The sequence below is a fragment of the Colobus angolensis genome, unplaced genomic scaffold (genome assembly GCF_000951035.1).
Source record: "Colobus angolensis palliatus isolate OR3802 unplaced genomic scaffold, Cang.pa_1.0 Scaffold5, whole genome shotgun sequence".
Taxonomy (NCBI): domain Eukaryota; kingdom Metazoa; phylum Chordata; class Mammalia; order Primates; family Cercopithecidae; genus Colobus; species Colobus angolensis.
The window spans coordinates 107,417-118,948 of NW_012118487.1; positions in this window are offsets into that span (position 1 = coordinate 107,417).

Sequence of the window (11,532 nt, forward strand, 5' to 3'; positions counted from 1 at the left end):
CGGGGAAAGGCCGCCGCGGAGGAGGAAGCGCTTCTCAGCGGGGAAGGCCGCGGTGGAGCGCGGAGGAGGAAGCGCTTCTGAGCGGGGAAGGCCGCGGTGGAGCGCGGAGGAGGAAGCGCTTCTGAGCAAGGAAGGCCGCCGCGGAGTCCGGAGCAAGCGCTTCTGTGGGGGGGAAGGCCGCCGCGGAGGAGGAAGCGCTTCTGAGTGGGGAAGGCCGCGGTGGAGCACGGAGGAGGAAGCGCTTCTGACTGGGGAAGGCCGCGGTGGAGCGTGAAGGAGGAAGCGCTTCTGAGCAGGGAAGGCCGCCGCGGAGTCCGGACCAAGCGCTTCTGGGGGGGGAAGGCCGCCGCGGAGGAGGAAGCGCTTCTGAGTGGGGAAGGCCGCGGTGGAGCGCGGAGGAGGAAGCGCTTCTGAGTGGGGAAGGCGGCGGTGGAGCGTGGAGGAGGAAGCGCTTCTGAGCAGGGAAGGCCGCCGCGGAGTCCGGAGCAAGCGCTTCTAGTGGGGGAAGGCCGCCGCAGAGGAGGAAGAAGTTCTGAGCGGGGAAGGCCGCCGCGGAGTCCGCAGCAAGCGCTTCTGGGTGGGGGGAAGGCCGCCGCGGAGGAGGAAGCGCTTCTGAGCGGGAAAGGCCGCCGCGGGGCGCAGAGGAGGAAGCCCTTCTGAGCGGGGAAGGCCGCCGCGGAGCCCGGAGCAAGCGCTTCTGAGCGGCGCAGGAACGTGAGGATGCCAAGGCCCGGTGGGAGAGAGTACGCGCCGCTGGGGGCAGATGCCTCTGGGGTGGAGTGGGTGGCTGTGGTCAGCCTTATTGAAACAGGCTGGGAGGAAACGGGAAGGGGAAGAGACAAAAAGCATAAATAGAGCTTTTGAAAAATTCAGTTTTGAAAAGTAGAGATTAAACAACAGTTGCAGGTATCATTTTGTTTTTATCAAGGATGGCAAAAACTAAATTCGATTTACATGCTGATGGAAAATGCCCAGTAGAGAGAGAAAGAAATGAAGACAGAAAAACGAAATAGGAAAGAGGATCAGCAGACTACAGGCAGGGTTCAGTTATTTTGAGTGGTTTGTTTCTCCTGAATATTGCACCTATTAATTTGGAAAAATATTCTATTCTGTGCTATCTTAAAGAAATCCTATTTTTCTCTTTTAACGTACCATTTGGAATTAGATTGCTTACTGTGCATTGTTCTGACACCATTGACAACATCTTTATTAATGATTGCTTGTATTCGCTTAGCATTCCCCTACTATTAATAAATTGCTGGGCCATATCATTGCTTATAGAACCAAAGAAATTTTGATGTAATTGGCCAGTTTTAAAAGTTAGACATCTATGCTTAGGCAGTGCCTTGTCTTGGGACTAAAACAACTTACGCAGCAAAGTGAATCTCTGGATCTGCAGAATAGGGAGGGAGGACAATGAACAGTGAAGCAGGGAGGCTCAGGGAAGATGGCAGCTCAGTCCAGTTTCCCGTGGAGCCGCAGGGTCAGGAGCTGTGCTCTGTAAAGCCAAGGGATCCTCTAGGCCTCGGGGACAGTTAACAACAGGATACTCTGTGAGCCACAGAAAAGTCTGAGAAATAGCATCCTAGAGCTCTGGGTGATAATTGAGAGCTTAGCAAATAGATTTCCAGAGCTGTGAAAGTAACGATGGCATGTGACCTTTTGCATGATCCACGGTGATCTTCTAGAAACATGAGGAGGTCACAGACCTTTCTACCCTGATAGGAGAAGAGGGTTCATCTTCGAATTTTGGAGAAAAAGAAGAAGGAGGAGAGGTGGAGAAGGAGGAAGAAAGAGATAAAAAAAACAGAAGAAGAGGAAGGAGGAGAGGGGAAGGAGAAGAAAACGAATAATTTTTATGAACAGTATTTTAAAACTTTGCTGAAAAATATTAATAAGACAAACATATGGAAAGATAAAACATATCTTGGGTAGAAAACTCTGGAGAACATTCTGGAAGTAAAAGTTGAATTTGGATAGATCCTATGACCTAGCAATTTTATTCCCGGGTATTTAGGCCAGAGAAACCCTGAGGCTCATATATACAAAGAGACACCATCCTTGTCATCACCAATGCTCTCATTACAGCTAACACCGAGTACTGACTGTATACCTCCATTCTAAATACGCTCTGTGAATTAGCTCATTTATTAGGTTTCACCACATAAAAATGCTAATATGTGACCATTTTTGGACTATGAAAATTACAACTGCATATGCTTCCAGCTAATACTCTTCTCAATAGTCCTATGAAGCAGATACTATTTTTATCTCAATTTTAAAATGGGGAAGTGAGGCACAGTGGATTAAATAACTTGCCAAGGCTGCTGAGCTCCTACATGGTGCCACCACACGTCAGATGCATGCATTCTGCACTGGAGTCTCCCTTCGAAACTGCTTGCTATGCTGCCTCAATCTGGAAAAAAAGGCTCACAGCCACAGACCTCAGGAGAGCAAAAGGATGAAAACAATAGCATGTGCATTAACAGAGGAATTGACTAATACCTTGATGTACATTCACACGAGAGAATGTGGCAAAATAGCAAATTCAAGAACCTAAACTTACTCATATTAATCCACATTAAGTGAGAAAAGAGAGATTCCAGGAAAATATATACAGCAGTGGCCATTTGTATTACAGTTAGGAACATATAACACAGTGGTACATACTGTTTAGTGCCAAAGACGTATGTGACACACATGTAAAGGTATCCGTGAGAATGACAAACACCAAAGGAAGATGCTGGCTAACGTGGATTCAGAAGGAGGTAGTTGGGGAAGGACTAGGAGGAATATCAGCTGTTTCGGTGATGGATGATTTTTAGTAAGGTCATGGGTACATGGGTGATTGTGATCTCATTCTTAAGGCAATTCTGCAGCCGGAGAGAGAAAAAGGAAAATATACCCATAATAAACAACTTTCAATGAATGATATGAGGAGTAAAGAAATTAATGACACTTGTGGAGTGGGGAAAGCAAGAAAAGGGCAACATTAAAAATTTAAAAGATAGAAACAGAAATGATCCCTTTTATGTAAAATTAATTTATATTTGCATATTTTCACAGCAGAAACAGATACCAAGATCTTAACAGTGGTTGCCTCAGTGTGATGAGATTTTGAAATGATTTCTATATTTTTTCTTTTTTTTCTTTTTTTTTTTGAGACGGAGTCTCACTCTGTCACCCAGGCTGGAGTGCAGTGGCCGGATCTCAGCTCACTGCAAGCTCTGCCTCCCGGGTTTACGCCATTCTCCTGCCCCAGCCTCCCCAGTAGCTGGGACTACAGGCGTCCGCCACCTCGCCTGGCTAATTTTTTGTATTTTTTAGTAGAGACGGGGTTTCACCGGGTTAGCCAGGATGATCTCGATCTCCTGAACTCGTGATCCGCCCGTCTCGGCCTCCCAAAGTGCTGGGATTACAGGCTTGAGCCACCGCGCCTGGCCGATTTATATATTTTTTCTTATGTTTTTATGCAGTCTTCAGATGTTTTACGGTGTAGTTATGTATAGTCAGGAAAACACACAGCATTCTAGATAAATGAAAGAGTGAAAGGCAGCAGTCCAAAGGGAAGCTAAGTGTGGACTAGATCTTGAAGTATGGCAAATGCAGGTTTTTCTCCCTTTTAGAAATGATAAATGAGCAGTTAGTATTTCCACCAAGATCATGCGTTAGGTTCAAATTTCAGGTCTGGCGGGTCAATCTAATAAATTATTTAGCAAGAGCCTCCAGAAAGGTTGGGCTGGGGAAGCCACCTTCTTCTAAGATGTGCTTCTGTCTTTGGCATGCAGTTGTTTTAAGCTGGACAGTTTTTAACTGGGCAAGTCTGGGAACCGGGAGAAAGGAAAAATTCTCAGTTCTAAGCTGGGAATAGACTTTAGGAGATAAATAACATGGGAGATCGATTATAGGAGGATACATGGGAGCATGGTTCAAAGTGGGGATGGGATTTAGGAGGATAAAAGGAGGTTCTCTCCCTTGTGGGAAGAGATCTGTTTCACACATGCCTCTTGGGCTGAGAATGAGCCTTGTATTACCCAGATCTGGCCAAAATATGGCAGTGGTCTTTTTCACAAAGAACAGAGGTGCCTGCAGAAGCAGAACTGTGCCATTGTCCAGACGATGCAGTGTGGGAGATGTTGGGGAGGAGACATTCTCCCTACCTTTACCTGGACTCTAGAGATTCTTTGTCCTGACAGGGATGAAGTTTCATTGGCATCTAGGGTCAGTATCTTGGCAGGGTCCGCAACCTACTCCAGAAGGGCAGATGGAAGCCAGGCTGCCCCAGATGGCTTCCCGGGAGCCAGAGCAGACGCCCAAGTGGAGTGGAAGCCAGGCCGAGCCACCTGCTGACAGACTAGGTTTGGTGCTATTGCTTCCAGAGCTCTGAAAAATTACTGGACGGCTTGGGGAAGCTGGTTTCTGATAACAGGGAAGATTGATCATTTGTTCATTGCAAGTGAATCTCGTTTTGTAACGCGATGGTAGAAAGGGGGGATGTGCGTTGTCCTGATTTTATTAAATATTTGTGTATTGTAAAAATATTAGCGGGTGCTTTTTAATGTTGTGGAGGATGTTTTAGGAAGTTAGTAGACATTTCTAAGTTGGGTTAGTTTTCTAAAGTTGTGGAGTGAGTGAGAGAGCAGTACAGTGTGAGGGGGAATGAGAGGAAGATTGAGGAAAAGCGACGTCCAGGAACAGAGCGAAGAAATGGGGAGGGTAATACAGAGCTTTGGGACTGACAGACGCAGAGGGTATGGGGAAGAGGTACGGAGACCTAGCGAAGCTCTTCAGTCTGCTTTTATAGGTGTAAACAATTCTTAATAGTGAAAATACAGAGCTGAAACTTTAGATCTGAAAGGAGCCTTTGCTTTCATAAATTCCAGAAAGCTCATTATACTGATTAGGAAACACTGTCTAGAGACTTCCTTAAAGGAAAAGTATCAAACGGAACAGATTTCTGTTGAATGTCATTTGTTAAGGCTTAATATACATTTTGTTAGTATTTTCTGAATTGAGTTTTCAGCAAATTAGTAGCAAATGAATCATCCATAATTATCCACATTGGATTAAAGGAGAGTGTTTTCCTACTTAAAAGGTAGGCTGGGGTCAATTTCATGGCAGTGTCATTTATGCAGATGTATAAAGACATCTGGTGGCCTGAAATTTCCATTTTCATTTCCATTCCTTTTATGTTTTCACAAGTTTGTACAAGTTGAACAGGAATGTTGGTTTCCTGCTAAATCCATTAGAAACTGATACAAGGGTGAGAAGAAAGGATGTAATGGAAAATGTAAGGTATTAGAATGTAAAAGAATGTAGAATAACAGACCAGACTATGGAAAACATGGGTGAAAAGATTTATTCTCATTCTCAGAATGGAAAAGCTAAACCACAAAAAGTGAAATCATGTATATGTGTTCTGCTATTTAAGAGCGTATGCCTCTGAGGTGGATACGAAATGCTATCTTATTGTAGTTTTAATTTGCATTTCTTTGATTACTAGTAAGACTGGGTATTTTTCATATCTCATGCATCAATTATGCTGCTTATTTTGAGAAATTTCTATTTATAGCTTTTGCCAATTATCACATTGTTTATCATTTAAAAATTCATTTATAAGAGTTTTTATGCTCTTCAAACCAAGCCTTTGCTGATTCTGTGTTGTGCAGACACATTCTTCCCACTTGAGGCTTGTCCAATCACTTTTTAATAGTTTCTTTTGATGATCAGAAGCTCTGTATTTTAGTGTAGTAGAATTATCTATCTTTTTTATGGTGAGTTCTTTTACATCTTTTTAAAGCAAAGTCCTACCCTGAGGTAATTAAGATATTTCTGATATTGTCTTTTGAAAGACTGTAGTTTTGCCTTAAATATTTAAGTCCTAAATCTACCTGAAAGCTATGCAGTTATGCATCACTTATTGATGGCGAGGAAGCATTCTGAGAAACACAATGGAGATATGTTCTGAGAAGTGCATCGTCAGGCAATGTCATCATTGTGCAAATATCACAGAGTGTACTTCCACAAATCTGGATGGTACAGCCTACTACATACCTACGCTATATGGTACAGCCTATCAGCCCTAGGCTGCAAACCTGTACAGCAGGTTACTGTGCTCAATACTGTCAGCAGCTGTGACATAATGGTATGTATTTGTGTGTCAAACATAGCTCAACATGGAAAAGGTAATGCATTGTGTGACTGTGTTATGGCGGCTGCTACATCACTAGGCCATAGGAATATTTTAGCTCCCTGATTACCTTATGGGACCACCGTTGTATATGTAGTCCACTGTTGATCAAAATATTATGTGGGAGTGCATGACCATACTTGTATAGGCTGTGAAGTAGGAATCCAATTTCCATGATTTTGTATCCATAAGTAAATGTGCAAGGACCATTCATAACCAGCCCTTCCTTTCACCACAGAGCTTTGATCCCTGCTTTTGTACTGCATACATTTCCATCATGTGAGTTTATTTCTGTAGTTTCTATTCTGTTTCCTTGGCCTATTTGTCTATTTCTAGACAACTCTTGCACTATCTGAATTACTTCTGGTTTACAATAAGGTTTGATATATCTAATGATGAATCCCCACTGTGCTTGGCACTTTACTCTTCCATATAAATTTAAAGTCAACTTGTCTAATTACATAGAAAAACTCTATTGGACTTTTTATTGGAATCGCACTGAATCTGTAAATAAATTTGGGGAGAATGGACATTTTTACGATATTGAGTTCTTAAAGTCTGGTTGTAGTCTCTGATAGGAAAGTCGTCATTTTCTTAGGCCAATAAGCATGACAATTTTTAAAATTTAAAAGTAATTTATATTTGAATCAGCACTTAATAAACCAGGACAGGATTAATAGTTATAAAAATCTGAAGCTCTTCTCTAATACTGGAGGCTAAGGGGTAATTTACAAAACCGAGCCACTTTCATAAAGCATGTGTTACCTGAAACACTTTTTCTTTGCCAAATTTATTGAATTATGAGAACAGACAACTAGCTTTTGATATTTTAAGGAACTTAATTCATCTGCTTTGAGTTCATCTGCTTTGATATTAAAATAAAGTAAAAGCTATCTCTGCAGGCTACTAAGAAGTTTAATGTCTTTTGAGATTAGTTATAATTCTTGGGTGGATTTTTTTTTCTTTTTAAAAATACTCTCTTTTGCACCAACAAATCCATTTTGAGTGACAGTCTCATCAAAATTTTTTATTTGTGTATTTATGATTTTATTCTCACAATAAAATTAACAAGCAACTGAACCTAAAAGGGTTTGGAAACTGCAGAAGACTTTTTCTTGGGATGTGAGATTCCAAATTCACTTATAAAACCAGTCCAAAGTTCTTCTTATTGCTTATATGGTGGCATAAATGAAGCTTCCTATTCCCTCCCCATGGATAGAGAGAAGGTCTTGCAGCTGGGGTGACATTGCCCAGCCACAGCATCTGTTGACTGGGCTTCTCCATTTGGTAGTGGCCAAGACCTGGGTGCAGGGATGTGAGCAGCTTGGCCAGCTCAGCTGCCTGGAAGACAACCCTGCTCAGGCAGTGCAGGAGAGGAAGCAAGTTGTACCTCTTCTCACACATTGGGCAAAGGCCCTAGTTCTCTTACAGATATGTAGGGCAGGAAATACAAGTCACTACACAGCACATGTGCTTACGTGTTGAAAGAGAAAGGGTTGAGAAAGGGTTTGAGTTTATTTTGAAGGAAAAGTACCTGCACCTGTTAGTGAAATGGAGCACAATCAAAGGCTCTGACCCTCAGTAAGAAGGAGAAAGGAAGTGAAGAAGGTGAAACAGGACAGACATTCTGTCCCCCAAAACCACCTGCTCAGGCACCCACATCTTAGGCCAGACTAAGCCTTCATTCTTTGTGCCCACCTGAAACTGATGGTCGTGTTCACACCAGGGGGCCTGACAGCGTTTGCTTGTATTTGTGTCCTTTCTTCTCGTGGCTACTTGTGCGGCAGACATCCCTTTCAGTTTGTGCCGTCATTATTTGCTGTATGTCTATCTTCTCTGGTAAACCAAACGTTTTCTGAGGGTGTGATTCTTGCCTCATGCCTCCTTGTTTTCCCCTGCACATGCAGGACTACTGGAACTAGTGAAGAATCACGGTTGCAGGAATCACGTGAGGAATCACGGTTAGAAGCCACGCTGGTCCCAAGGGCTGTCCTGCACAGATGTCTCCATGCAAGTCTGGATATCTTCTGTGACCTAATGCATCCTAAGGGCAGTGAGGTTAAGGCAAACAAAGATGTGGTTCAAAATCACACCATCATTCCCCAAAACAAAGGGTAGTTTTGAGCATCTAGCCCTCAGATGTATCGCCTCACTTCATGTCCATGAAACTTACAGAGAGATTCTACCGACAAAAACAAATAATAAAACAAAGCAGACAAAATTGAGATTTGTTTACACACAAAAGTACCTTTGTGGTGAAGAGAGAGTGTAAGACATTTTGTCTGTCACGTGGAATACCAAGAGGCTCCAAGGAATTAGGACCCCAAAGGACACAGCACAGTTCAGTCTAGTGCATTCAGGGTACTGTTGCTTTGCTTACTGGGGTAACCCAGTCATCGGGGGGCCATGGGCTGAGTTAGTAGTTTAATATTGTTGGGGGACCCCATGCTTGGTTTCAGTGTCAGACGCATCACCACTTTCAGACACCAACTGAACTCATGACATGCTTTGTGTTTTCTTGCACAGAAATTGCCTCGGCCATTAGAAGAAACTCAGATAAATTACTCATGAGCTCAGTTGAAACATTTGTACTTATAAGTGTGGGAAATTTTGAAGAGAACTGAGATCTTAAGGGTGGAGACCCCACAATGATAAAAGGCGACACAGAGAACTCACTTGTGCATAGCAAATGCACACAAAAAAATATTTCTTGACTGACAGCCAATCTTCACAATTACTTCTGCAGGGAACCCATCCAAAATCATTGAAATCCATGGAGATACAGAAGAAATGAAGAGAAGATTACTTTTCACAGCATTATTTCTCTATCTCTTTGATTGTCTGAATCAATTTTGGACTTGGACTGGCAGAATTGGATTTATGGAGACGTGTGTTTTTCTCCTGGCTCCATGGCTGTGGTTCGTCCAATGCGTATGAGCCTTGGGTTGTGCTTACATCTGGGCCCACCCAACAGGACTCTACCCACCCTACCCTTGGCTTATTGCACTGGCTATCTGCTTCCTTTCACTTTAGAAAAAACCAGGGAAAAAGTCCTAACTGTTGAAGCATGTCTCTAAACCACAGCCCATTGTCTAATGTTGTTTTTCTCACAATCAGCAGATCCTGTTACTGATGCCCGAGCTGCCGTAGCACTTACTCTAATTAAGGGCTTAGACCTTTCCTGGGCTGTACTTCAATAATCCAGATTATGAAACAACCAGCCCAGGACATTCATAACGTATTTAAACATGCTTTTTAATAGGGCTTTGCATTCTTCCCCCTCTCTGGACATTGTAAAATTCAATCAGACAGAACCAGTTGTAAACTTTATATTCAGGGCGTTTCTTCTCTTCTCTCAATCTATTTCAGGACCTCGCCTAACTTGCCTATTTTTCTTATTTCCTTCACTGAACGGAAAGAGTAGCCAACTTCTATGTAGCCCAGAAAATATCAATGTCACTTTTTGAAGATTAAATGATAGCCATAGAGAATTATTAAATTAGAGGTAGGTGTGTGTGATGTGACAAAGCAGACTATTTTGAAGAATGCTTTTGGCTTTAACAGCTTATAAATTGCTAAAGTAGAAAATATAATTTGTGGCTTGGAAGGAAAACAACTGCACGTGAATCTACTATTGTTTCTTGGGAACATATTTTCTATTACAAATCAAAGGCACGAAAACAACATATGGCAGCATTATCAGCATTTCAGAAAAATGCACTTTTTCAAAGACTAAAGTTTATATATATATTTTTAAAAGATAATGAAGTGGCTCTTAGACCCATTAAGAAACCTTTTTCAGATGGTCTATAACTTCAGAAATGCTTTACAACATCAAAATTCTCTGCAGAAGTTTGGTATGTGAAAACCGCAAATTGGAAAGGCCATAGCAAACATCTTGATGGCCAACTTTAGGAAAAATAACATTTTTAGGGCGAGCGTATTATAGCACAAATCCAGCAATGGATGTTTTTAATCCTTGTCCTCTTTAAACACACTTCCTTTTAAAATATGAAAGATATATTTTGATTTAAGAAATAATTTTGTAAGGCAGATATTTCTCTTTTCCACAAAGCAGGCTTCCTGAACACAATAAAAATATTCATGAGCTCAGTCTTGCACTGAGCTAAATCTGTCACTTGGGCTCAGAAATCAAGAGCTACTTAACATTACAATCTTGTCGTTCTCATTGTTTGTTTTCTCCTCATTTACTGCATAGCTCTAAAAAAAGGGTCAAATACTTTGAGTCCCGAAACTCTTCCCTGCTCCTTTAGAGCCGCAGGGCGTGTATTCTGTTTCAGCAGCGTAGGACATGCAGGAGCCGTATGGGCACTTGGACCAACACTCCCGATCTTCACTTCTAAGGCTCTTCTGGGCAGAATGGAGAGTTAGGTTATTTGTCTTTGGTACTTGAACTTCCATCCACTAAGCAGCTTTAGTCTGGATGCCTGAAAACTACACTCCCTCACCCTCCACCTGATCTGCTCTTCAGCCTTGGGGACCAGAGGTGTTGACAGTAGGTGGTAGGCAGGGAATGGAAAAAGTTTACTCTCTCTGAATTATTAGGCTCTTTATTCCACTACTACTCAAGATGCACTTTGGGTGGGACCGCTGTTTCTCACTATGTGCTTGCCTGTTCTGGAGCAGCCTCCACATCTGGCACGATCCTACCTTTCAGGAGACCAAACGTTCTGCTTAGTCCATAATTATTAACAGTGTCCTTCTACATTCGGAAATGTATCTGTCTGGACAATACATTACATGACCGCCTTAGGTATAGAGGTACACAGTTATCTTCCATTTGTATAAAAGGACAAGTAATTAAAGGCCTGAAAAGGGAACACTGGGTTTAGTGATTGGAGTACATTGCTGATCTTTGAGAAAGCCAATTAATTGAGGATTTGGGGGCCTGAAGAGAAATGGAACAATTTGAAGTATGAATGAGATGTGAGGAAAGGACTGTAGCTGGAGGACAAGCAAGAGCCTTCACAACCAGTCAAACAATTCAGCCTCAACCTTTTCCAGGTAAACCTCATCATTCCCTCCCTGTCATATCCCATCAGTGGCTCAAAACATTTTCTTGTTGGATCTTTTATTGTCTCTGCCAACCCCCTTACTTTCTGTGTTCATTCTCACACTGGTCAGGGCTGGGCGCGGTGGCTTACGCCTGTAATCCCAGTACTTGGGGAGGGCGAGGCAGGCGGATCATGAGGTCAGGAGTTTGAGACCAGCCTGGCCAACATGGTGAAACCTCATCTCTAGTAAAAATATAAAAATTAGCCCAGCATGGTGGCACATGCCTGTAATCCCAGCTACTCAGGAGGCTGAGGCAGAAGAATTGC